Source organism: Balaenoptera borealis (genome assembly GCF_965194805.1).
Source record: "Balaenoptera borealis genome assembly, contig: HAP1_SCAFFOLD_2160, whole genome shotgun sequence".
NCBI classification, from domain to species: Eukaryota; Metazoa; Chordata; class Mammalia; order Artiodactyla; family Balaenopteridae; genus Balaenoptera; species Balaenoptera borealis.
The window spans coordinates 4,892-30,011 of NW_028122118.1; the positions used below are offsets into that span (position 1 = coordinate 4,892).

General features: G+C 44.5%; 1 long non-coding RNA gene across 1 annotated transcript; it reads left to right on the top strand.

Moving 5' to 3' along the window:
• The first annotated feature begins 13,100 nt into the window (after positions 1–13,100).
• Positions 13,101–24,602, top strand: LOC309622337. Its single transcript, XR_014240726.1, has 2 exons — positions 13,101–13,233; positions 23,584–24,602. It is a non-coding gene; the product is annotated as an uncharacterized lncRNA (long non-coding RNA).
• Positions 24,603–25,120: the final 518 nt, after the last annotated feature.

Genomic DNA, 25,120 nt, shown 5'->3' on the forward strand with positions numbered 1-25,120 from the left:
CTCAAGGCGCCTGCATCCTGTGCAGGGAGACAGCCTAACATAAAATGTGCCTAACAACAAATATATTGACTTCTTACTAAAAATCTCCAGTTCATAGAACCGAGGGGTTTGTACCTTCTCCTTTAAAAGTGATAGTCCTGGGACTTCCCCGGTGGTCCCGTGGTGAAGACTCTGCGCTTCCAACGCAGCAGGCGTGGGTTCAATCCCTGGTTGGGGAGCTAAGATCCCACATGCTGCGCAGCCAAAGAAATTTTTGTCGAACGTTATACTCCTGTATTGTTGGCTTTAGTGGTTTAGATTTTGTTGTACTGTTAAGAAGATTTCAGTTTATTTACCGGGAACAAACAACACATAATGTAAAAATAGTTTCCCAGAAACGATTTCCATCATTCTCTTCCTCCCTTTCTCCCGCAGACTGGTGTTTCACCTTGACAAGTTCTCTGTCATTCCATAGGAAAGCTGTCTGGCTTGGAGGTTGCAATCCCAGGGAATTTTTCATCAGCGGGGAAGTCTCCATCACTACAGAGGAATCAAGGGAGAAGTCAGTCCCTGGTAAGTGAGATGCTCCCCCTAAACACCAACACAGCAGTCGTGTACCTTTCAAGGGGTTCAGGGGCAAGATGGGCAAGGCATTTCTACTAACTCTTCTTAAGGATCACGGACAGTGCCCTATGCTACGAGGTAAGCGGTGACTGCTGTAGTTCTTACTGGTGATCCTTTCCTGTCACTGATTCTCGGCCTTCTTTGTATTTCATAGGACTGTTGTCAGTCCAATACAAAATGAGTCTTATTTTTAAAAACCTGAAATGTTTTACAGAGCCTAGCATTCTCATATAGGGTCCTTTCCATTCTCCCCACTTTCCCGAGAGGCCAAGAACACTTCACACCATGAACTAGGAGAGGGGGTAGAGCCCTTTCTGATGAAATACATCAACAAAGACAGAGCCTTAGCCTGCTTGCTCTCTGGACAGGATCTCGGACCACAAGGTCTTCAATCCTGGTATAAATGAAGGAAGTGAGGACAGTTCAACTGGCACTCTGATAACAAGAGTTCGGAAACACCTTCCAAAGAGACTATAGCAGTAGATGAGGGAAGGGAGTGCTACAGTGTGGCAGTACAGGGGGAATGATCGGCTACAGCAGTGAAAAGTGTGGTACCGATTGGTGTGCTCTCGGGGTTCTTGTACATGTAGCATAGATGACCTCTACAGTGGCCCTCCCACCTTCCCACCTGCATTAGGTGTTCTTTTTTTTTGTAATTTATGTTTATGTATTTATTTACTGTTTGAACTTATTTATTCTACGTATTTATTTTTTTGGCTGCACTGGGTCTCTCATTGCTGTGCACGGGCTTTCTCTAGTTGGCGGCTAGCGGGGGCTACTCTCGGTTGCGGTGTGCGGGCATCTCATCGCGGTGGCTTCTCTTGTTGCGGAGCATGGGCTGTAGGCACGTGGGCTTCGGTAGTTGAGGCTCACGGGCTCTAGAATGCAGGCTCCGTCGTTGTGGCACATGCGCTTAGTTGCTGCACGGCATGTGGGATCTTCGCAGACCAGGGCTCGAACCCGTGTCCCCTGCATTGGCAGGCGCCACCAGGGAAGCCCTAGGTGTTCTCATATAGAGTCTAAAAACAGAGAGCACTGAGAGAAGGTAGTGGTTATTAAAGGCTCAGGATCTAAATTCTACCTGTCTCTACACCCCTTCCCAGCTGTCGATTTGACCCCATTTTTGAATGCTGACCTCATTGTTCAACTTTTCTCTGCCGTCTGTATACTCACCTTGAAAACTTGTTTCTGTGATGCGTTGAGCAGACACAGGGTGGCAGATTGCAGAGGTGGAAGCTGGTGGTCGGATATTTGTGGGCTGAATCTCCTTCAGTCCCATTCCCATTTCTGGTTGCCCAGAGGCCCTACTTCCTGTGTGTGACGCCGAGCCGTAGGATTGCGGGCAGGAGCCAAGTTCTCCATACAGTAAAGACCCCAGTGTGCCTTGGTTATAGTAATATACCTGGCTTCCTTCCTGGCAGGGAAGTGACAGGCGGCTATGCCCCTGCTTTGTTCGTGGGCCTCCTGATCCAGCAGTTCCCTTGGCTCTGCCCCTGTCGTCAGCTGCCCCTAGGATAACTCTGAGCCCTAGCCACTTCTCTGGTAGATTTCCCTATTCCCCCACTACAGTCACACCTGAATAAGGCAACTCAGACCTTTCAGAGATGTGTCCTGAACCTCTTGTTTTCTGAAATACCTATCTGGTGGTTGTGAGACTTAAGGCCAGCGTCCCCGAGAGACTTTTTCTATTTCTCCTAGTAAACCTAGACTCATCTTCTGTCACCTTCAACTCTACTCCAATTGTGTTCTTTCAACCCAGACCTCTGACCCTGCTTTTTACTTCTGCCATTTCATCCTCGCTCCTGCTTCCTTTCCTAAATCCATACGTCTCTTTTGGCCTTCCTAGCCCTGGGCCAAGTTCCTTCCTCTTTGCTCAGTTTTTACCCCTTTCCTTCATTCTCCCATCCAACTTTCAGTCCTTCCTTTCTCACGCCCCAGTTAGCAGCATCTGAAAATTCGAAAGGTTTGTTACTCGTCTATTAATTGTATTCCATTTACTTATTCAGTTCTATACCTGTCTTACCTGTGTATGGAAGAACAGCTGGTAGCCAAGGTGGCACCAAGAATCCTAGCAGCTCTCACTTGACGTATCCGTAGTAGTCGGCAATTTCCATTTCGTTTTCCCTCTCGGTGAAAAATTGCAGCTTGCCCGAAGAGGTGTATCTGGCAGCATTCTCCCGTTGTTGTTGAGCCCGCCTCTTCATGGCCTCTCGCTCTGGCCTCTGCTCTTGTTCGATGGGCTTTGACATGACTGGCTCAGGCACGTTGGGTTCCCTCCATGGAACTCGTTGCTTGCTGAAGTCTTGGAGTAGAAAGTGGGTTTGGAGCTTGGGTGGGGACTGGCGCTTATTCACAGCAGGGGGAACAGGCTCCCGCTGGAGAGGAGCGCCAGATGAAGTTTTGGAGGGTGCAGGCCTAGGAGCAGCAGACTGAGGGACACGAGGCTGGGTATGGTTGGGCCAAGCCGGTTGGGTTGGGTTGGTCACAGTTGGCTGAGCTGGTTTGGCGGGGCCTGGCAAAGAGGCAGGAGCTGGCTGGGATGAATTGGCTGCAGCAGGTTGAGCTGAGTCAGTAGAACCAGGCTGGGCACGGTAAGCCCCAGCAGGCCGATGTGAGGCCAGAGACTGTGGCCTCCGAGGAGCGGGTCGAGCTTGAGGCTTGTCCCAGGCAGAAAAAGGCAGAGGTATCAACTTGACCTTCCCAGGAGGAGGCCGCTCATACTGGGCTGGAGACGGACACTCTGTTTCAGCACTGCTGTCTGGTTTCTGGGCTTGGACTTGCGTTTTCTCAGGACCCTTCCCCTCACGTGGGGTATGCCGCCATGGCTGGATAGCTGGGGGTGGCTGGGGGTCTTTGGGGTTGCTTGACTTTCCCAAGAGCCGACAGGAAGAGAGCCCAGTTTTCGTCTCATTCTTCTTCCCCAGCGCATGAAGAACCTTCACAGACTCCAGCATGCGCACGCCAAGGGAGGTTCGAGGCTTTTGAAAGCTCTGTTGGAGAAGCTCAGTTTAGTGTTCCTTTCGCTTCGTGTGGGGGATTGCTGGCTTCTCTTCTGCCTTGACTTTGTTCCCTGACTGCTTGTTCTCCTCAGCCTTGTTTCTCCCTCTGGTCCTTTTGGTCTTTTCCTGCCCGTGGCTCTTAGTTTTGCTGATCTTTCTGGATGCAGCTTTCTGAGGTTTGCCTTGAGAGTGCTTGGCCGTGTTCACAGGAGCCCTGTCACTGACTGCAGCGTGGCATGTAACCACTTCTCCCCCTAACGGGCACTCTGGATTCTTTGGCTGGATTTTGGCCTTGGGAGCGCCACTGATAGGCTCAGAGGCTTTCTGTTTGTTCTTCCTGGGTTGATCAGAGGGAACCTTTATGACACTTGGCTTTTCCTGCACCTGATTCACCTTAATGGCTCTGGTGTCTTTAGCTTTGATCACGTTGGGACCTTGGGATTGATCAAGATCTTTCAAAGGATTAAAGAGCTGGGGAAGGTGAATATCCTCCGCCAGTGTAGTAATGTCTGCAAGACCACTGCTAGGTTCAATCCCATTTTCAAGTGTCCCTAGGTCCTGACGACTCCGGCTGTTCTCTCCCAGATCAGCATTTTCAGAACCAGGCTGCTCCTCTTGGCTGAGGGGATCGGTGCAGGCCAGCGGCTGGTGAATATCAGGGATTCCTAAAGGGAGTAGTGGAGGATCTTGGTTCTCTGTTGGGATCTGGTAGGCATCCAGAGGCTTTGAAAGCTTGGTTTTGATATCATCCACGTGCTTACTCTCTATTTGTCCCTGGCTTGGAGCTGGAGGCAGGGCCAGGAGACGCCTGGCACTCTGGACTGGAGCTGTCACTGAAATGTCCCCAAGTTCAGATGGTGGGTTACTCTCAAGTATGTGGCTGTTTCTGCTACTGCAGGACTTGGGGAGTTCTTGACTTTGTGTCACACAAAACGTCTGGCTTGGAGGTTGCAATCCCAGGGAATTTTTCATCACCAGGGGGGAGGTCTCCATCCCTACAAAGGGATCAAGGGAGAAGTCAGTCCCTGGTAAGTGAGATGCTCCCCCTAAACACCAACACAGCAGTCGTGTACCTTTCAAGGGGTTCAGGGGCAAGATGGGCAAGGCATTTCTACTAACTCTTCTTAAGGATCACGGACAGTGCCCTATGCTACGAGGTAAGCGGTGACTGTTGTAATTCTTACTGGTGAGCCTTTCCTGTCGCTGATTCTCGGCTCGCTTTGTATTTCATAGGACTGTTATAAGTCCAATACAAAATGAGTCTTATTTTTAAAAACCTGAAATGTTTTACAAAGCCTAGCATTCTCATATAGGGTCCTTTCCATTCTCCCCACTTTCCCGAGAGGCCAAGAACACGTCACACCATGAACTAGGAGAGGGGGTAGAGCCCTTGCTGATGAAATACATCAACAAAGACAGAGTCTTAGCCTGCTTGCTCTCTGGACAGGATCTCGGACCACAAGGTCTTCAATCCTGGTATAAATGAAGGAAGTGAGGACAGTTCAACTGGCACTCACATAACAAGAGTTCTGAAACACCTTCCGAAGAGACTATAGCAGTAGATGAGGGAAGGGAGTGCTACAGTGTGGCAGTACAGGGGGAACGATCGGCTACAGCAGTGAAAAGTGTGGTACCGATTGGTGTGCTCTCGGCGTTCTTGTACATGTAGCATAGATGACCTCTACAGTGGCCCTCCCACCTTCCCACCTGCATTAGGTGTTCTTTTTTTTGTAATTTATGTTTATGTATTTATTTACTGTTTGAACTTATTTATTCTACGTATTTATTTTTTTGGCTGCACTGGGTCTCTCATTGCTGTGCACGGGCTTTCTCTAGTTGGCGGCTAGCGGGGGCTACTCTCGGTTGCGGTGTGCGGGCTTCTCATCGCGGTGGCTTCTCTTGTTGCGGAGCATGGGCTGTAGGCACGTGGGCTTCGGTAGTTGAGGCTCACGGGCTCTAGAATGCAGGCTCCGTCGTTGTGGCACATGCGCTTAGTTGCTGCACGGCATGTGGGATCTTCGCAGACCAGGGCTCGAACCCGTGTCCCCCGCATTGCATTGGCAGGCGGATTCTTAACCACGGCGCCACCAGGGAAGCCCTAGGTGTTCTCATATAGAGTCTAAAAACAGAGGGCACTGAGCGAAGGTAGTGGTTATTAAAGGCTCAGGATCTAAATTCTACCTGCCTCTACACCCCTTCCCAGCTGTCGATTTGACCCCATTTTTGAATGCCGACCTCATTCTTCAACTTTCTCTGGCGTTTGTTATACTCACCTTGAAAACTTGTTTCTGTGATGCGTTGAGCAGACACAGGGTGGCAGACTGCAGAGGTGGAAGCTGGTGGTCGGATATTTGTGGGCTGAATCTCCTTCAGTCCCATTCCCATTTCTGGTTGCCCAGAGGCCCGACTTCCTGTGTATGACGCCGAGCCGTAGGATTGCGGGCAGGAGCCAAGTTCTCCATACAGTAAAGACCCCAGTGTGCCTTGGTTATAGTAATATACCTGGCTTCCGTCCTGGCAGGGAAGTGACAGGCGGCTCTGCCCCTGATTTGGAATCTGAGATGGTGTTCCCTGAGCAAGGCTGGCAGAAAGCGATGGATGTAGAGGGACCATGTTCTTGGCGTCTGAAGTTTTATCATACTGGGCTGCCAGAAACATGGAGGAGGCAGCTGTGTGGCGGTCAGTGAGTGCCAGAGTAAAGTCTCCGAGTGAAGAAGAATTCTTTTCAGTGCTTGCTGTGATGTCCCACTCAAGAACACCTGGATAGGAAGCAGCTGAAGTGGAGATCTGGCTGTGGTCAGTAACTCCAGATAACATAGTCGTGCTAGAATGTTGGTAAAGGTAGGCACTACCCATGAGTGTCTGGAAAGGGGTACCAGTAGCCGATGCCGAACTGACGGCAGGGGCAGAGACTCTGGAGAAGTTGCAGACACTTCGTGTTAGGGAAGTTGCATTGCTCACCACAGGAGGAGAATGCTGCAGAGAATTTAGAGTTCCAAGTAGAGATGGATGTTGGAAATTTTCTGTAAGAACAAGAGGGTCATGAAAAACTCAGGGAGGTTGAGAAATTCTCACTACGTTTGAGGAACGGCATCATCTGAAGGTTCTTGCTATCAGGACACCTCTACTATCACTACTTCCTGAGAAACCCAAAATCAGACAGTTAATGATGGCTGTAAGGACTGAGCAGTTTTCCACTCTTCTCTATTAACTGCCTGTGCTCCCATCTTGGGCACAGACGGGCAGAAGAGCCAAGTGGTGTGGTTCAGAGATTGTTCTCTAGGCTGGAAGCAACCTTCTCCCTGCCCTGTCTTTCCCTTCAGCCTGCACTCGTATTGACTTCTATGCTATTTCCTAGACTGGAAGCATTTTAGAACTAGGAGGCCCTTAGAGAACTTCGATGTTCTCAGTCTCATTTCGTGAGTAAGGAAACTGAGGCTCAGAGAGGTCGGGTTGACTTGTTCAAGTTCTCTCATTATGTTAGTATCATTACCAGGTTTCAGAACCTAAGTATCCTGACTTCCTTGCCAGGACTCCACTCTGAGCATGATACTGCCAGAAAGCAGGAGAAATAGAACTTATAATATAGGCATTTTTTTTGTCCATTAGAAAACAGTACGGCTGTTACCATTGTCGTCTTCAGTGTCTCCCTTTGCTTGTGCAGTTCCCACGCTATTACCTAGAGGTGACGTACAGCTCAGTCCAACTGGTGAATTGAAAGAGTCATTTTTGCCCTCTTCAAGCCTGGTTTCTCATCCTACCTCAAAATGATTACCCGAAAGTGGATTTCTTAAGTGCTTTTGGAAAGGGAAGAGTTATCTGATTACTTCAGATTCCTCACCTGTAAAGTGGTTATAACACCACCACCAATAATAATAGCAGTAATAATTAATAGATGAATAAGCTGATCTATTGCGTATGATTTATATGGAGGAAGATACAATAAGTTCTAGAAAGACAAAGAAAAATCATGACAAGCATATTACGTTAACGAAAAAGAAATCCATAGATATTAATGAAAACTGGGGTATGTGGCAAGTATCGAAGCCTAATGAATTTACTAACAAATGGCATTCTGTACTATCCATGCAATATTATGAAAGTGAATTTTGCCCACTCTATTTTAGTGAATACTATTAACCAGAAGACACGATGGAGGTGATAGAGGTGAATGAATTCCTAGCCAATGCATACAGACAGAGAAGGTATGTCAGTAAAAAATGCATAACAAGCAACAGAATGCAATAAATGTGCATGTATAGGTAGCCACAACACATATAGACAAGTATTTCAATGAAAACCGGTACGAAGCAGACAGCAAAATAATAAGTGTAAAAGAGTTTCATTATTGTGCTCCTTCATATTTTTACCCAGCAAGTAAGAGGTATTAAGCCTAGGAGAAATATATATTTCAATGAATATAGCTTATATAATAAGCAGAAAGGAAGCTTAAAATGTATCAGGAAGGTTTTTGGATTTATCCTAGAACTTAGATTAGAATCATCTTCAGCATCCAAGAAGATGGCATCCCAAAACCTCAAAAAACCATCATGCCTAGAATCCAATTAAAAAAGATTTTCAAATGTAAGAAAATCCACAGGACTCCACAATATGGTTTTCGATAAATGTGGATGTTTGTTTGTTTTGTTTCTTTGGCCGCGCCGCGTGGCCCTGGCCGTGAAAGCACCGAGTCCTAAGCACTGGACCGCCAGGGAATTCCCTAAGTGGGGGGAATTAGAGATGTGGGGCTTGACTTTTTCTTCTTCTTCTTCTTCTTCTTCGGTAGCTAAGATCTACAAGCGAACGATGGCTGTTGATCAATGTGCTCTCTGTGTTAGGAAGGAAATAACTGTAAAAATGAAAAGCAGCCTTGCCTTAGAACCTACATATCACACCAAGGAAAATAGTCCTTCTGATTCAATTTAGAAGATATCACTTAAAATGTTGAATTGGTGAAATGTCTACCTAGTTTAAAAATTAGAAAGAATAAAACACTGAAAAGCAGCCCCCTAGATAACCACTGTGGTTGCTTGTTTATAGGAGGCATCATTTCTAAAACGTATTTCTAAAATGTTTATATTCAAAACTGTCAAGTGGCCAACTGTATTCAGAGAGGCAATAAAAGAAAGAAAACGGAGTATGACTTTTCTGATAAGCTGCCTTTCCTGGTGATCCCCTGTTCTGGCCTTACTTTCCTTCTTAGTCTGTTAATGTAAGGGTTTGCTACCATCAACTTGGTTTTGCCCTGCTCTGAGCAGGTTTCCCTCTGTGCTGTTTCTGCTTTAATTGAAAATCTTTGGTTCCCATCAGCATTCCATTGCAAACTCCGTTTTTCTTGAGAGCTCCTCTATGCTTTCCCTCTTCATTCTTACATTTTCTCCCATCTCTTGGTGCCTGTTGGCCTGTGCTAATGAAAACCATCCTAAACTTCCTTACGCTCGACTCTGTGCCTCCCTGTAGAGCCCAGTACTCTCCATCCTCTCTCCCTATTCTCTCTTTTCAACTAGTCGAAATCCTAGTGGAGGGAGACCATTAGAGATGAAACATCTTGGTATATATTGCTAGTTTTCTATGTCCCCTGGCTTTTCTATGTTTCTGTTGAAACACTCTTGAGAAGTGTCTGATTTCGTTTTCTACATGGGTACCCTTTAAGGCTCAATACTGGAAAAGAAGGGGATCAGAGTGATCAACCCAACGTGGTATCCTAACGTAACAGTTAAGGAAAGCAACAGGCTTTGTGAGACAGCCAGTGATTTGTCCAAAGTCACACAGATAGTAAACGTCAAAGTCAAAAGTGAAATTAGGTCTCCAGACGTGTAGTTCAATACTTTCCCTCATTATTCCATGCTATTTTGAATCTCCTACTCAATTTAGGGGCAAAAGAAATCGAACGCAAAACTTTCCAAAGTTTCTTTTCTTACCTGACATGGTCAGAGAAGAGGAAGCATCCACTGCAGGTACAAGGGATGAGGAGACAACACTAGAGGATGTCTGAGTGGCTGCAGCTGAACGGCGCACGTGTCCAGTACAGAGGTCACTGGTTACTGGTCCAAACAGCTCCACGGAAACCCCAAGACTCTACCAAGTGGTAGTAGGTTTGGTAGGAGAGTGATGTCACAAAGCAGGCAGTTGAAAGGTATGAGAGAGCCAATAGGGAGGTCCGATCCCCAACAGGAAGGCGGGCTTGGGTGAAGAGAGTGTAGGAGAGCTAAAACAACACCTGAGTTTCTGAGCTCTGGGGAGGAAATCCTAGAAGACAGATTTACCTCCCCCAGGCTCTTCCATTAGGGAAATCATTGCAACATTTCTTACAGACGTTCATTAATACACTGAACTAAGAGTTACTTATATTCTACAGAGTATTCTATTTTATGTATCATATACTTAGAGCTATATAGATCTTCTTTAATTAATAATCCTTAGGAAGGAAAGAGCCATCTAGTTTGAACTATTACAGTTGTTCTGAAATCATATGTGTCTAATGAGTGAACTGATAGCAGCTTTTAAGGAGCCAAAGTAGGGATTAAGAAGCTCTCTTTGTAACTTGGTTCAAGAGTAGGGTGAAGTTTGTTGAGTGTACCTTGTGGAGAATGTTGTGGTCCAAGGCTCTTCTCTTTTAGTTTCTTCTCCTTGACTCCTACCTTCCTTGGGCTGGGCTAGGCTGGGGGCCAGGTTGGACTTGCGACTTAACATTTCTCTTCCGCTTTCTCTTTTTTTTTTTTCTTCCATTATGGGCATTGCTTCGAGGACAAGCCTTGATCTTGCATTGGACGTTACTTCCTGTCACCTTCCAGCAGCAGGAGTCTTCTTTTCAGTGCTTGATGCTTCACGAAATAGACTCTGCCCGTTGGCAGCAAATACCAGAGAGCTAGGAGACAGAGCTGGTTGCAGACCTTTCCTCTTCCAGCCTTTGGTTGCAATTGTTTGGCCCATAATTTGCTAGCTCTAGTTCCTTGGGCCACACAGGTATCCTGCCATCTCCAGCTCTTGTTATATGTGAGAGACATTCTGAACACTGTCCCTTTTTCTTTGCACAGAAGTATATACAGTGTGGCAGTTACTGTAATCTCCTCCGCCTTGCAAACAGCCACTCTAGAATCTTGGACCTCTAGGACTCTCTGTCTTGCATGCTTGGGGGCAAGGCCAAGCAAAATGAAGAGGAGAATAATTAGAGAAAGAGGAGGACGTTGGTGGAGAATTGGGAGCAGGTAAGGTGAAAGGGCACAGGAGAAAAGAGATGCATGTAGACTTTTTGGTTTCTGTGGGAAACAGGTTGACACACTTGGGCCTCATTTGGTATTAACAGAACAGAGAGTTAAAGATCTAAGTAGCTAGATAGTGTGCAGCAACTGCCATGAAGTCTGTACACTGAAGAGAACAGTCTCACATCTAGTTTTCATTTTGTTTTATGTCATAGTACCTTATTTATAGCATTCACTGGTGTGTTTGTAGAATACAGATGTTTTCAAATGCTCTGGTTTTGTCTACATGGTTATCTCCTTGTCCTGTTTGTAAGGAATCCAACATTGTAAGACATATTGCATGTTTTTCTCTTGACGATTGTTGACCTTGAAGCGTCATGAACTAACTTGAGCTGTTGGATTCTGTGGAGAAACGTTCAAAAGGGTCTGTGAAAAAGGCACTGTGGTGAGTCGCATTATGCACCCGAGCGTAAGGAGCAAGATATCTGCCACCAGCCCAGCTTGGCCTGGATTGCCTCTGTTTTAGTTCCCCTGGTTAGTGCTTTTCTCCCTAACCACTCTTGTGACTGTGATAATGTGAGTAAGGGCGGAGTTGCTAATGATCTATGTGTGAGGTAAGCTGGTTTGAGGGAGGAAATCTATGGACCTAGTCATTTTCCTTGGTGGTAAGCTTTCAGGGGTGCAGAGATGGATCTTCCTGGGGCCTTTTCTGGTCCCAGGAAGATATCGCATAGATGGGACCTCCCAAGACACACATTGAATCTTTAGGCCTGTTTTTCCTATTATGAGGTACGAGTTTCTTCACTGATGGGGATGATGCTTATCTGAGAAGAAATTGTGAAAGGTGGTGTAGTGTAGAGGTGTGGCTTAAGCTTTTAAGTTTTCCTCCAGGTTTTTCCCCTAAGCTTCCTACTTCGGACGGCCTACTTACATGATACTAGTAGGTGATGTCCGGCTAACAGCTTCCTAAATATACCTGCAAGCCAGATCAGTGTCTCTTTTCTCTGTATTCCCATGGAAATCAAGAGTCCCGCCGAATTTTCCATCGAAACAGTTGATTTGTGTTGTCTCTAGGAATTCTAAAGGGCGTACCGTTGCTTCCTAACCGGTGTCATTTGGGAGATCCGCCTCTGTACGTTCAAATGATTAATTTTGAGACTTTGCTCATGTGTGCAGTAAACCCTTGAATTCCCTAAGACCTTCCTTTCCTCCATCTCCTACCCCATTAAGCCCGCTTCAGTTCATCTCCTGAATTTCTTTGGAATCTGTCAGCCAGCTCTTCCTCAACTTCCTAATACTGAACTTGCCTGTCTGTTGCGATTAGGTCCTAACTAGTGTCCATATATCTTGTTTCCTTCCAATCCACTCTTCACACAAGAAACCTTCAAAGCAAGTTGGAACGTTGCTCATAAACATCGCTCACAAACATTGTTTTGAGAATAGAAAACACACTGTTGGCCTTTAAGACTCTGCGTGGTCTAGAATCCTCTCTGCTTCTCTAGCCCCATCTTGTGCCACTTTTGCCCTCACTTTCTATGCTTCAGATACACTGAATTAACCTTAGTTCTCACTCATCTGACAGAAGTCAGTTCAGATACTATTTTTCACTGTGATTCCTAGCATTAAGGAATTTGATTATCAGGTTTTGTATGAGGACTATTTCATCAGGGGTACAGAAGTTCTGGCCATCTCTGGTTTTGGATATCCCTTATTTGTTGAGACCTTTGCGTTGTTTGGTTGCCTTTTGTCTGTTTTCCAGATGGGAAAACAGGAACAAGGGAAGTATAGGTTATTACTAGGTGGGGTTGAACAAGTGGAGCAGCAAACTGCAAAGCAGAAAGAAGAGGGACGTACTATAGAGGGATATGACTTCCATTCTCAAGGCGCCTGCATCCTGTGCAGGGAGACAGCCTAACATAAAATGTGCCTAACAACAAATATATTGACTTCTTACTAAAAATCTCCAGTTCATAGAACCGAGGGGTTTGTACCTTCTCCTTTAAAAGTGATAGTCCTGGGACTTCCCCGGTGGTCCCGTGGTGAAGACTCTGCGCTTCCAACGCAGCAGGCGTGGGTTCAATCCCTGGTTGGGGAGCTAAGATCCCACATGCTGCGCAGCCAAAGAAATTTTTGTCGAACGTTATACTCCTGTATTGTTGGCTTTAGTGGTTTAGATTTTGTTGTACTGTTAAGAAGATTTCAGTTTATTTACCGGGAACAAACAACACATAATGTAAAAATAGTTTCCCAGAAACGATTTCCATCATTCTCTTCCTCCCTTTCTCCCGCAGACTGGTGTTTCACCTTGACAAGTTCTCTGTCATTCCATAGGAAAGCTGTCTGGCTTGGAGGTTGCAATCCCAGGGAATTTTTCATCAGCGGGGAAGTCTCCATCACTACAGAGGAATCAAGGGAGAAGTCAGTCCCTGGTAAGTGAGATGCTCCCCCTAAACACCAACACAGCAGTCGTGTACCTTTCAAGGGGTTCAGGGGCAAGATGGGCAAGGCATTTCTACTAACTCTTCTTAAGGATCACGGACAGTGCCCTATGCTACGAGGTAAGCGGTGACTGCTGTAGTTCTTACTGGTGATCCTTTCCTGTCACTGATTCTCGGCCTTCTTTGTATTTCATAGGACTGTTGTCAGTCCAATACAAAATGAGTCTTATTTTTAAAAACCTGAAATGTTTTACAGAGCCTAGCATTCTCATATAGGGTCCTTTCCATTCTCCCCACTTTCCCGAGAGGCCAAGAACACTTCACACCATGAACTAGGAGAGGGGGTAGAGCCCTTTCTGATGAAATACATCAACAAAGACAGAGCCTTAGCCTGCTTGCTCTCTGGACAGGATCTCGGACCACAAGGTCTTCAATCCTGGTATAAATGAAGGAAGTGAGGACAGTTCAACTGGCACTCTGATAACAAGAGTTCGGAAACACCTTCCAAAGAGACTATAGCAGTAGATGAGGGAAGGGAGTGCTACAGTGTGGCAGTACAGGGGGAATGATCGGCTACAGCAGTGAAAAGTGTGGTACCGATTGGTGTGCTCTCGGGGTTCTTGTACATGTAGCATAGATGACCTCTACAGTGGCCCTCCCACCTTCCCACCTGCATTAGGTGTTCTTTTTTTTTGTAATTTATGTTTATGTATTTATTTACTGTTTGAACTTATTTATTCTACGTATTTATTTTTTTGGCTGCACTGGGTCTCTCATTGCTGTGCACGGGCTTTCTCTAGTTGGCGGCTAGCGGGGGCTACTCTCGGTTGCGGTGTGCGGGCATCTCATCGCGGTGGCTTCTCTTGTTGCGGAGCATGGGCTGTAGGCACGTGGGCTTCGGTAGTTGAGGCTCACGGGCTCTAGAATGCAGGCTCCGTCGTTGTGGCACATGCGCTTAGTTGCTGCACGGCATGTGGGATCTTCGCAGACCAGGGCTCGAACCCGTGTCCCCTGCATTGGCAGGCGCCACCAGGGAAGCCCTAGGTGTTCTCATATAGAGTCTAAAAACAGAGAGCACTGAGAGAAGGTAGTGGTTATTAAAGGCTCAGGATCTAAATTCTACCTGTCTCTACACCCCTTCCCAGCTGTCGATTTGACCCCATTTTTGAATGCTGACCTCATTGTTCAACTTTTCTCTGCCGTCTGTATACTCACCTTGAAAACTTGTTTCTGTGATGCGTTGAGCAGACACAGGGTGGCAGATTGCAGAGGTGGAAGCTGGTGGTCGGATATTTGTGGGCTGAATCTCCTTCAGTCCCATTCCCATTTCTGGTTGCCCAGAGGCCCTACTTCCTGTGTGTGACGCCGAGCCGTAGGATTGCGGGCAGGAGCCAAGTTCTCCATACAGTAAAGACCCCAGTGTGCCTTGGTTATAGTAATATACCTGGCTTCCTTCCTGGCAGGGAAGTGACAGGCGGCTATGCCCCTGCTTTGTTCGTGGGCCTCCTGATCCAGCAGTTCCCTTGGCTCTGCCCCTGTCGTCAGCTGCCCCTAGGATAACTCTGAGCCCTAGCCACTTCTCTGGTAGATTTCCCTATTCCCCCACTACAGTCACACCTGAATAAGGCAACTCAGACCTTTCAGAGATGTGTCCTGAACCTCTTGTTTTCTGAAATACCTATCTGGTGGTTGTGAGACTTAAGGCCAGCGTCCCCGAGAGACTTTTTCTATTTCTCCTAGTAAACCTAGACTCATCTTCTGTCACCTTCAACTCTACTCCAATTGTGTTCTTTCAACCCAGACCTCTGACCCTGCTTTTTACTTCTGCCATTTCATCCTCACTCCTGCTTCCTTTCCTAAATCCATACGTCTCTTTTGGCCTTCCTAGCCCTGGGCCAAGTTCCTTCCTCTTTGCTCAGTTTTTACCCCTTTCCTTCATTCTCCCATCCAACTTTCAGTCCTTCCTTTCTCACGCCCCAGTTAGCAGCATCTCAAAATTCTTAAGGTTTATTACTCATCTATTAATTGTATTCCATTTACTTATTCAGTTCTATACCTATCTTACCTATGTATGGAAGAACAGCTGGTAGCCAAGGTGGCACCAAGAATCCTAGCAGCTCTCACTTGACGTATCCGTAGTAGACAGCAATTTCCATTTCTTTTTCCCTCTCAGTGAAAAATTGCAGCTTCCCCGAAGAGGTGTATCTGGCAGCATTCTCACGTTGTTGAGCCCGCCTCTTCATGGCCTCTCGCTCTGGCCTCTGCTCTTGTTCGATGGGCTTTGACATGACTGGCTCAGGCACGTTGGGTTCCCTCCATGGAACTCGTTGCTTGCTGAAGTCTTGGCATAGAAGTTGGGTTTGGAGCTTGGATGGGGACTGGCGCTTAGTCACAGCAGGGGGAACAGGCTTCCCGCTGGAGAGAAGCGCCAGATGAAGTTTTGTAGGGTGCAGGCCTAAGAGCAGCAGACTGAGGGGACACGAGGCTGGGTATGGTTGGTCCAAGCCGGTTGGGTTGGGTTGGTCACAGTTGGCTGAGCTGGTTTGGCGGGACCTGGCAGAGAGGCAGGAACTGGCTGGGATGAATTGACTGCAGCAGGTTGAGCTGAGTCAGTAGAACCAGGCTGGGCACGGTAAGCCCCAGCAGGCCGATGTGAGGCCAGAGACTGTGGCCTCCGAGGAGCGGGTCGAGCTTGAGGCTTGTCCCAGGCAGAAAAAGGCAGAGGTATCAACTTGACCTTCCCAGGAGGAGGCCGCTCATACTGGGATGAGGATAGACACTCTGTTTCAGCACTGCTGACTGGTTTCTGGGCTTCGACTTGAGTTTTCTCAGCACTCTTACCCTCATGTGGGGTATGCCGCCATGGCTGGATGGCTGGGGGTCTTTGGGGTTGCTTGAATTTCCCAAGAGCCGACAGGAAGAGAGCCCAGTTTTCTTATCATCCTTCTTCCCCAGCGCATGAAGAACCTTCACAGACTCCAGCATGCGCATGCCTAGGGAGGTTCGAGGCTTTTTAAAGCTCAGTTTGGTGTTTTTTTCGCTTCGTCTCGGGAATTGTTGGCTTCTCTTCTGCCTTGACTTTGTTCCCTGACTGCTTGTTCTCTTCAGCCTTGTTTCTTCCTCTGGTCCTTTTGGTCTTTTCCTGCCCGTGGCTCTTAGTTTTGCTGATCTTTCTGGATGCAGCTTTCTGAGGTTTGCCTTGAGAGTGCTTGGCCGTGTTCACAGGAGCCCTGTCACTGACTGCAGCGTGGCATATAACCACTTCTCCCCCTAACAGGCACTCTGGATTCTTTGGCTGGATTTTGGCCTTGGGAGCGCCACTGATAGGCTCAGAGGCTTTCTGTTTGTTCTTCCTGGGTTGATCAGAGGGAACCTTTATGACACTTGGCTTTTCCTGCACCTGATTCACCTTAAAGGCTCTGGCATCTTTGGCTTTGATCCCGTTGGGACCTTGGGATTGATCAAGATCTTTCAAAGAACTAAAGAGCTGGGGAAGGTGAATATCCTCCGCCAGTGTAGTAATGTCTGCAAGACCACTGCTGGATTCGATCCCATTTTCGAGTGTCCCTAGGTCCTCACGACTCAGGCTGTTCTTTCCCAGATCAGCATTTTCAGAACCAGGCTGCTCCTCTTGGCTGAGGGGATCGGTGCAGGCCAGCGGCTGGTGAATATCAGGGATTCCTAAAGGGAGTAGTGGAGGATCTTGGTTTTCTTTTGGGATGTGTTAGGCATCCAGAATCTTTGAAAGCTTGGTTTTAATATCATCCACGTGCTTACTCTCTATTTGTCCCTGGCTTGGAGCTGGAGGCAGGGCCAGGAGACGCCTGGCACTCTGGACTGGAGCTGTCACTGAAATGTCCCCAAGTTCAGATGCTGGGTTACTCTCAAATATGTGACTGTTTCTGCTACTGCAGGACTTGGGGAGTTCTTGAGTTTGTGTCACACAAAATGTCTGGCTTGGAGGTTGCAATCCCAGGGAATTTTTCATCACCAGGGATGTCTCCGTCACTACAAAGGAATCAAGGTAAAAGTCCAGTCCCTGGTAAGTGAGATGCTCCCGCTAAACTCCAACACAGCAATCATGTACCGTTCAAGGTACATGATTGCTGTGTTGGTGTTTAGGGGCAGGATGGGCGAGGCATTTCTAGTAACTCTTCTTAAGGATCATGGACAATGCCCTGTGCTACGAGATAAGCGGTGACTGTTGTAGTTCTTACTGGTGATCATTTCATGTCACTGATTCTTGGCTTTCTTTGTATTTCATAGGATTGTTATAAGTCCAATACAAAATGAGTCTTATTTTTAAAAAACTAAAGTGTTTTACAAAGCCTAGCATTCTCATGTAGAGTCTTTCCAATTCTCCCCACTTTCCTGAGAGGCTAAGAACACTTCACACCATGAACTAGGAGAGGGGGTAGAGCCCTTTCTGATGAAATACATCAACAAAGACAGAGTCTTAGCCTGCTTGCTCTCTGGACAGGATCTCGGACCACAAGGTCTTCAATCCTGGTATAAATGAAGGAAGTGAGGACAGTTCAACTGGCACTCTCATAACAAGAGTTCTGAAACACCTTCCAAAGAGACTGTAGCAGTAGATCAGGGAAGGGAATGCTACAGTGTGGTAGTACAGGGGGAATGATCGGCTACAGCAGTGAAAAATGTGGTACCTATTGGTGTGCTCTCGGGGTTCTTGTACATGTAGCATAGATGACCTTTACAGTGTCCCTCCCACCTTCCCACCTGCATTAGGTGTTCTGTTTTTTTTTTTTAATTTGTTTATTTATTTTTTGAACTTATTTATTTTATGTATTAATTTTTTTGGCTGCACTGGGTCTTCATTGCTGTGCACGGGCTTTCTCTAGTTGCGGCTAGCGGGGGCTACTCTTGGTTGCGGTGTGCGGGTTTCTCATCGCAGTGGCTTCTCTTGTTGCGGAGTATGGGCTCTAGGCGCATGGGCTTCAGTAGTTGTGGCTCCCGGGCTCTAGAATGCAGGCTCAGTAGCTGTGGCACATGCGCTTAGTCGCTCCACTGCATCTGGGATCTTCCCTGACCAGGCCTCGAACCCGTGTCCCCTGCCTTGGCAGGCGGATTCTTAACCACGGCGCCACCAGGGAAGCCCTAGGTGTTCTCATATAGAGTCTAAAAACAGAGAGCACTGAGCGAAGGTAGTGCTTATTAAAGGCTCAGGATCTAAATTCTACCTGTCTGTACACCACTTCCCAGCTGTAGATTTGACCCCATTTTTGAATGCTGACCTCATTCTTCAACTTTCTTGCTGTTTGTGGGGCTTGCACTTTGGCATTTTCTTAAAAGCTAAACATAAACTTACCATATGACCCAGCAATTCCAGTCCTGCGTATATATGCAAAAGAAATGAAAACCTATGTCCACAGAAAAACTTTTACAAAAATGTTCATAGCAGCATGATTCACGTTATCCGGAAAAAAAAAAAAAAAATGAAACAATCCAAATGTCCAACAACTGGCAACTGGATAAACAAAATGTGGTAGAGCCATACAATGGAATACTAACCAGCAATAAAAAGGAGTACTGGTACACACTATAACAAGGATGAATCTTGAAAACATCATGCTAAGAAGCTAGATGCAAAGACTAGATATTATATAATTCTATTTACATGAAATGTGCAGAAAAGGAAAAAGGCAGATTGGAGGTTGTCTGGGGCTGGGAATGTGGATTGATTGCAAACAGGTATAAGGGACTTTTCTGGGTAACAGAAGTGTTCTAAAACTGGATTGTGGTGATGATTGCACAGCTCTGTAAATTTACTAAAAATAATTGAATTGTATACTTAAAATGGATGTATTTTATGGTATGTAAATTAAACTTCTATAAAGTGTTTTAAAAATCTCTGTAAAGATATGCCAGAACAAGTCACACTGAGTAGCTCTGGAAAGGAAAGATGGGTGCCTGGGAAACGGGAGAGGGAAGACACTGTATCAAATACTCCTTTCTATATTTTTAATTTTGTACCATGTATTGTCAGTTTAAGAAATGAGAATAAACAAAACAAAAACTTACAAGGAAGAGTGTGGCAATAAAGGTTTAATGGCTTTGGTGAGTTCAATAGGAGTAAAACATATGTTAGGCCATAGAAATGTTCTAGCTTACAGAAAGGAAGATGATAAATCCTCTGTCACCATCTGAAGCACAACATGCTTAGTTCAAAGGGACATGCTTAAAAACAGGATGTCAACAAATAGACCCAGAAGCTGTCAACTTAGGAAAGGGGAGTAGAAAGGATGACCTGTGAGAAACGGTTCAAAGAGTGAAGACCTGAGGGAAAATACTTCAGGGAAGGAAGTGGGGACCTGAGAGGTAGAAGATTAGGTCTCTTTTGTGCCTTCAGAGAGCAGAACTGGAAGCAGAGCCAGGAAATCTAGTACAGGCAGATTTTGGATCTTTTTAAGTTTTAAAACCTTTGCCAGCTGGAGCCTTAGACAAATGGAACAAGTTGCCAATGAGCGGCAAGTGAGTGGTGGAGCTGTTGAAGCAGAGGCTGGAGCACCCTGTGGAGCAGAGGCAGCGGAAGTGTTGACGGTCCCTTCCGAGAACGAGTCTGAGAACCTCTGGCACTTCCAGAGGACATGGTATGCACCGCTGGGTGTAAAGCACACACGTTTACATCTGATTAAATGAGGGAGGAGCCTTGGTGTGTGTGTTTCTGCTTCTAGTTTCAATCTTTCTGATTAAGTTCATTCCTGCCTATAAAACGGTAAACATTTAAAAATAGAAAATAGTCTAAAAATAAATTCTTTCTCAACAAAATGTATCTAGTTAGCCCTCTAGGATGGTGAAAATCAAAAGGACAGACGCCAACAAGTGTTTTCAAGGATGTGGAGAAATGGGAACCTTCATACATTGCTGCTAGGAATGCAAAATGGTAACAATACTTTGCATAACAGTCTGGTAGTTCCCCAAATGGTTAAATATAGAGTTAACTGTATTATCCAGAGTATATCCATTCATCGGCATATGCCCAAAAGAAATGTAAAATACGTCCACACAAAAACTTGTACATGGATGTTCACAGCAGCTTTGTTAATAGTAGCCAAGCAGTGGAAGAAATGCAAATGTCCAGTAACTGATGAATAGATAAGTGAAATATGTGCATTCATACAGTGGAATATGATTTGGCCATAAAAAGGAATGAATACATGCTACAGTGTAGATGAACTCTGAAAATATTAAGTGAAAGAAGCCAGTCACAAAAGATCACATGTTGTATGATTCCATTTACATGAAATGTCCAGAATAATGAAATCTATAGAGACAGAAAGCAGATTAGTAACCACAGCCGGGGCAGGGGCTGGGGCAGGGGTGGGAGATTGGGAGAAATGAGTGACTGCTAATGTACATAGGGTGTTTATGGTAGGTGTTGAAAATGTCTTAAAATTAAACTGGGGTGACGGTTGCACAGCTCGGTGAATACACTGAAACACACTTAACTGTACGCTTTAAATAGGTGACTTTTATGGTATGTTAAGGATCTCAAGAAAGCTATAACAATGTGTTTATTCATGTACGCAAACTAAAATACATGTCGATTATGAAGCCTTATTTGGAGAAAAAAGCTTCTCGGGCTCTCTGTTCTTACATCTTCTGTTACTGAATCAGGGGTACAAGAACAATGGAAGGTGACCAACAGCGTCATTTCCATTTAACAGTGGACAGTCCCAACAAAAATGTGGGCGCTGGGTATTGTACGTTTGGTGCAGTGCTACACACACTACGGCTAGCACTAAGTGCAAACCGTCAGAACCGTGCCGTCACGCTAATTTGACTTCCACAGATTCAATCAATAACCACAATTCACAGGTCTGCACTGTGTGTGACAATTTGTGCTGAGGACCCACCATGGGATAGAACATAGAACTGTTGCTGAATTCATTTACAGATGCCGTCGGTAAACCACAACAATCCACTTTCCTTAGTCCGTGGGAGAGTCTCAGGCATTTCCTCTAATGATCTCATCATCCCTTAGCGCCTGGATGTGAATCAACCCACTCTGTTCTCTGCAACTGGGCTTACGCATAAAGATTGAAGTGACTACAAGTCAACTCACATTATCAGCTACCATGATTTAAGCTTTCTGTTGCAGAGAGTCTTGAAAGGAGATACACACTGGCTGGCTTCTTCTGTTATAATTTCTATTATTGTGAGAGTAAACTCACCTGTTAATGCCTTATTACAACTGGGGAAAAAGTAACTGCCACCATCTCAGAGATGTTTCAGGCTTTTTGTAGTACTTTTTAGTTTAATTAAAATCTAGGTGAAATTCATTCCCGTGTTCATTGATCAGACAAACCATCATAGAGACCCAGGGGGGGAAAAAGAAAAGCTTTTCAATTAAATAATGACTTTTTAGGTGGAAACTGAACTTAGGAAAACATCTCTAATATAGGAAAAAGGCTGTATTTTCTTACATCACCTTATACAGCTATTCTTCATGTATGAAGATTGTTATTGCTGACCTTCTGCCGGCAAGGTGCCTGCTGAAAGATGCTTTTCTTTCAGAAAAATGGGTTTATGCTCATTTATTTATAACCACTAAAGTTTAGGACCAGAGATACACATTGATAAGACAGAGTCAAAATTAGAAATACAGTCGATGGCACCAAAAGACAGTCTTTTCTTGTGAAAAGTTTTTAGATATGCACCGTTCAAACTGGCAACTGGCGTTTCAGTACGAAAACGTACTAGCTCGTCTGCCCCCAAAATAACATTTTGACGTAGATTTAATTCTGAAAGGCAAGATTAGAACTTCTAAAAGCAGGAACTAAGGTGATAACTGTCTAGTAGTCACCATCAGAAAATCAGAACTGGTCAATTACTTCTGCAAGTATGGTAGATGATAACTCTAATATATCCTCCCCCTCAAATCAAAAATGCATTGCGCCTGCAGAATGGTCCTCAGAAAATTTCTTTTCATACATGAATGAGTAAAGATTGCAGAGACATAACGAATCTGAATAATGCCAAAATTCCAGGCCATGAGACTGTAGAGTTAAAATGTAATGGAAGTACTTGTCATTAGAACCGAGGTCAAGAAACTAACAGGATGGTAAGGTTCCCAGATAGTGGCTGGGTTTGGGGTAGAAAAGAAAGAAAATCAAGAGCTAAAGCCCTCAATATACAGGAAAAACTGGAAGGTTAGCAAATGATCATTAAAATCTTGTAGAGGGTGGTAGAGCTAGATGACTTAAGTCCCAAAGGATTTTCTATCAGGTTTGAAAAATTATGGTCTGGAAGTGACCCTCTCACTCTCTGCTTCTCTGCATTCTCTGAAATCTTTCCTCTTAGCTTTAGTATTTGTGAGGATTATGATCACCTTTTTTACATGGATGGCTCTAAAATCTTTATTCCACTCATGACATACTCATGAGGTCATACGTAGCTATGTTTTTAGATAGTTTCACTTGGATGTTTTGATCTAACTTCAACTTTAATCAATAAAACTCCTTCATATTTCAGTCAGAATTAGTTTCCTCTTCCAATCTCTCCATTTTGATAAGGTGTTTGCATAGTATTTTAGTTGCTTTGGGTAGAAATTTCAAAAGAACCACGGCTATTAATTACCAAGTCCAAGTGATGAGAGTCCAGCTTAGTTTCTTCTCATAAATTAATTGATGAATATCACTTTCTTATTTAAAAATCTCTGCTGACAATTAGCTAAACATTTGGCAATAAAATTATATCTAGACACACAAAATAAATTCCATGTGGATTAAGTGTTTAAATGCATTGCCCTCCACCCTAAATAAGTATTAAAAAAAAAAAAAAAAAAGGAGAATACTTTTTTATAATCTTGTGGTTGGGGACATCTTTCTTAGCATGGAAAAAAGAAATAAAGAAGTTGAGTACACAACAATGCTATTACACTATTAATACAATATCAATAATGCTCAAGAATTAATAAGAAAAATTCTTCAGAGAAAAATGGGCAAAGGATATAAGCAGCTAATTCTCAAAACAAGAAATGTAAAGAGCAATCTCTGAAACCTAATATTTAAAAAATGCAATTTAAAGCAATGAGTTTTTTCACACATTAGATTAGCAAATATTAAAAAGACTGATACTACCCATAGTTGGCAAAGGAATGAAGAAACACATCCTCTCATACTTTTGGTGGGCACATATATTTGTACAAAATTCCCGGAGGGCACATAGTTAGAGGTGGGGAGGTCTACAGATTACTGACAGTCTTTTAAATTTCTATTATTAATGATCTACTTAGGATTTAAAACTTCTTGGTCAACTCTGTTAATTTATATTTTCTTAGAAAATCACCCATCTAATTTCGGTTTTAAAATATATCAGCCTAGGGCTTCCCTGGTGGCGCAGTGGTTGAGAATCTGCCTGCCAATGCAGGGGACACGGGTTCGAGCCCTGGTCTGGGAGGATCCCACATGCCGCGGAGCAACTAGGCCCGTGAGCCACAACTACTGAGCCTGCGCGTCTGGAGCCTGTGCCCCGCAACAAGAGAGGCCACGACAGTGAAAACCCCGCGCACCGCGATGAAGAGTGGCCCCCGCTTGCCACAACTAGAGAAAGCCCTCGCGTAGAAACGAAGACCCAACACAGCCAAAAAAATAAAATAAATAAATAAATAAAATCCAGCCATTCATATTAAAAAAAAAAAAAAAAAGGAAAAAAAAATATATATATCAGCTTAAAGTTGCATACAGTAATCTTTTTAAAAAAAACACTTCTTTGACTGTGGTTATACCCTTCCATACTATTAGTGTTGATCCTTTTCTCATGGTCAGAATAACCAGAGATTTGGTCTATTTTTTTTTTGAAAGAACCAGATCTTGGTTATATCGATCAATTCTGGGGACTGATTTATAGAATGCTTATTTCAATTGTTTCCTAGTTGAGTTTGTTGAACTAAAATATCATTGAAGGCTATACATTTTCCTCTCAATATAGATTTAGTCACATCCCGTAAGTTTTGGATATGTGCTTTTACTGTCATTAATGAAAAAAATTCTATAATCTCAATTTTTAGTTCTCCTGTAGCCCAAAAGCTTAGACTGTTTTAAAATGTTTATTTAAGGAAAAAGTTATAGTTGTTAAATTCCAACCTTATTGTACTGTGGTTAGAGAATATAAGCTTAGTTAGAAATGTTCTACTTTGCGGATTTATCAACATTTTGCCTAAATGTACAGTTAATTTTTGTAAATATTCCGTGGGCATTTGGAACAACTGTGGCTGCTGTGTTTTGGGAATAAAGTTTTCTATAGATACTTTAAATCAAACTTCTTAATATTGCTATTAAAATCTTCCATATCTTTTATCTGTTATATGTCAAAATCTGATAAAAACAATGAAAATATCCCATTCTTGTACTTTTGTCACGTTGTATATTGTAATTATGTCTGGATGAACATATGAATGCACTCTGGTTGAAAGCACAGCAGTAATTTTGGAAGTCTCTGAAAGACTCTTTCTTCCCTTGGAAATTACAGAGTGGAGATAGGGTAGATTCTCAAGACAAGTAACATTTAATTAGAAATGACCCCAAAACGCTACCTTTCCATGGTATAGAAACTTGTATTTCTAATCCGGAAAAACTATAAATTATTGGCAGAAAGGTGGAAGTATAGGAATTTTCATGCATTGCAGGTAGGAATATAGACTGGAAATTAATTTGGTACTAATGTAGAAAATTAAGTATACATATAGCTTATGATCCAAGATTTCCACTTCTGGGTCTGTGCAACAAAGGTAGTCTCACAAGGTCCATAAGGCAATATGGACAAGGATGTGCACTGCTGGTGTTTTGCCTTGTTGGGAATTGACGGCGACCTGGGTGTCCATTACAGGGCAAGTGCATAGGTAGATTGGTAGATG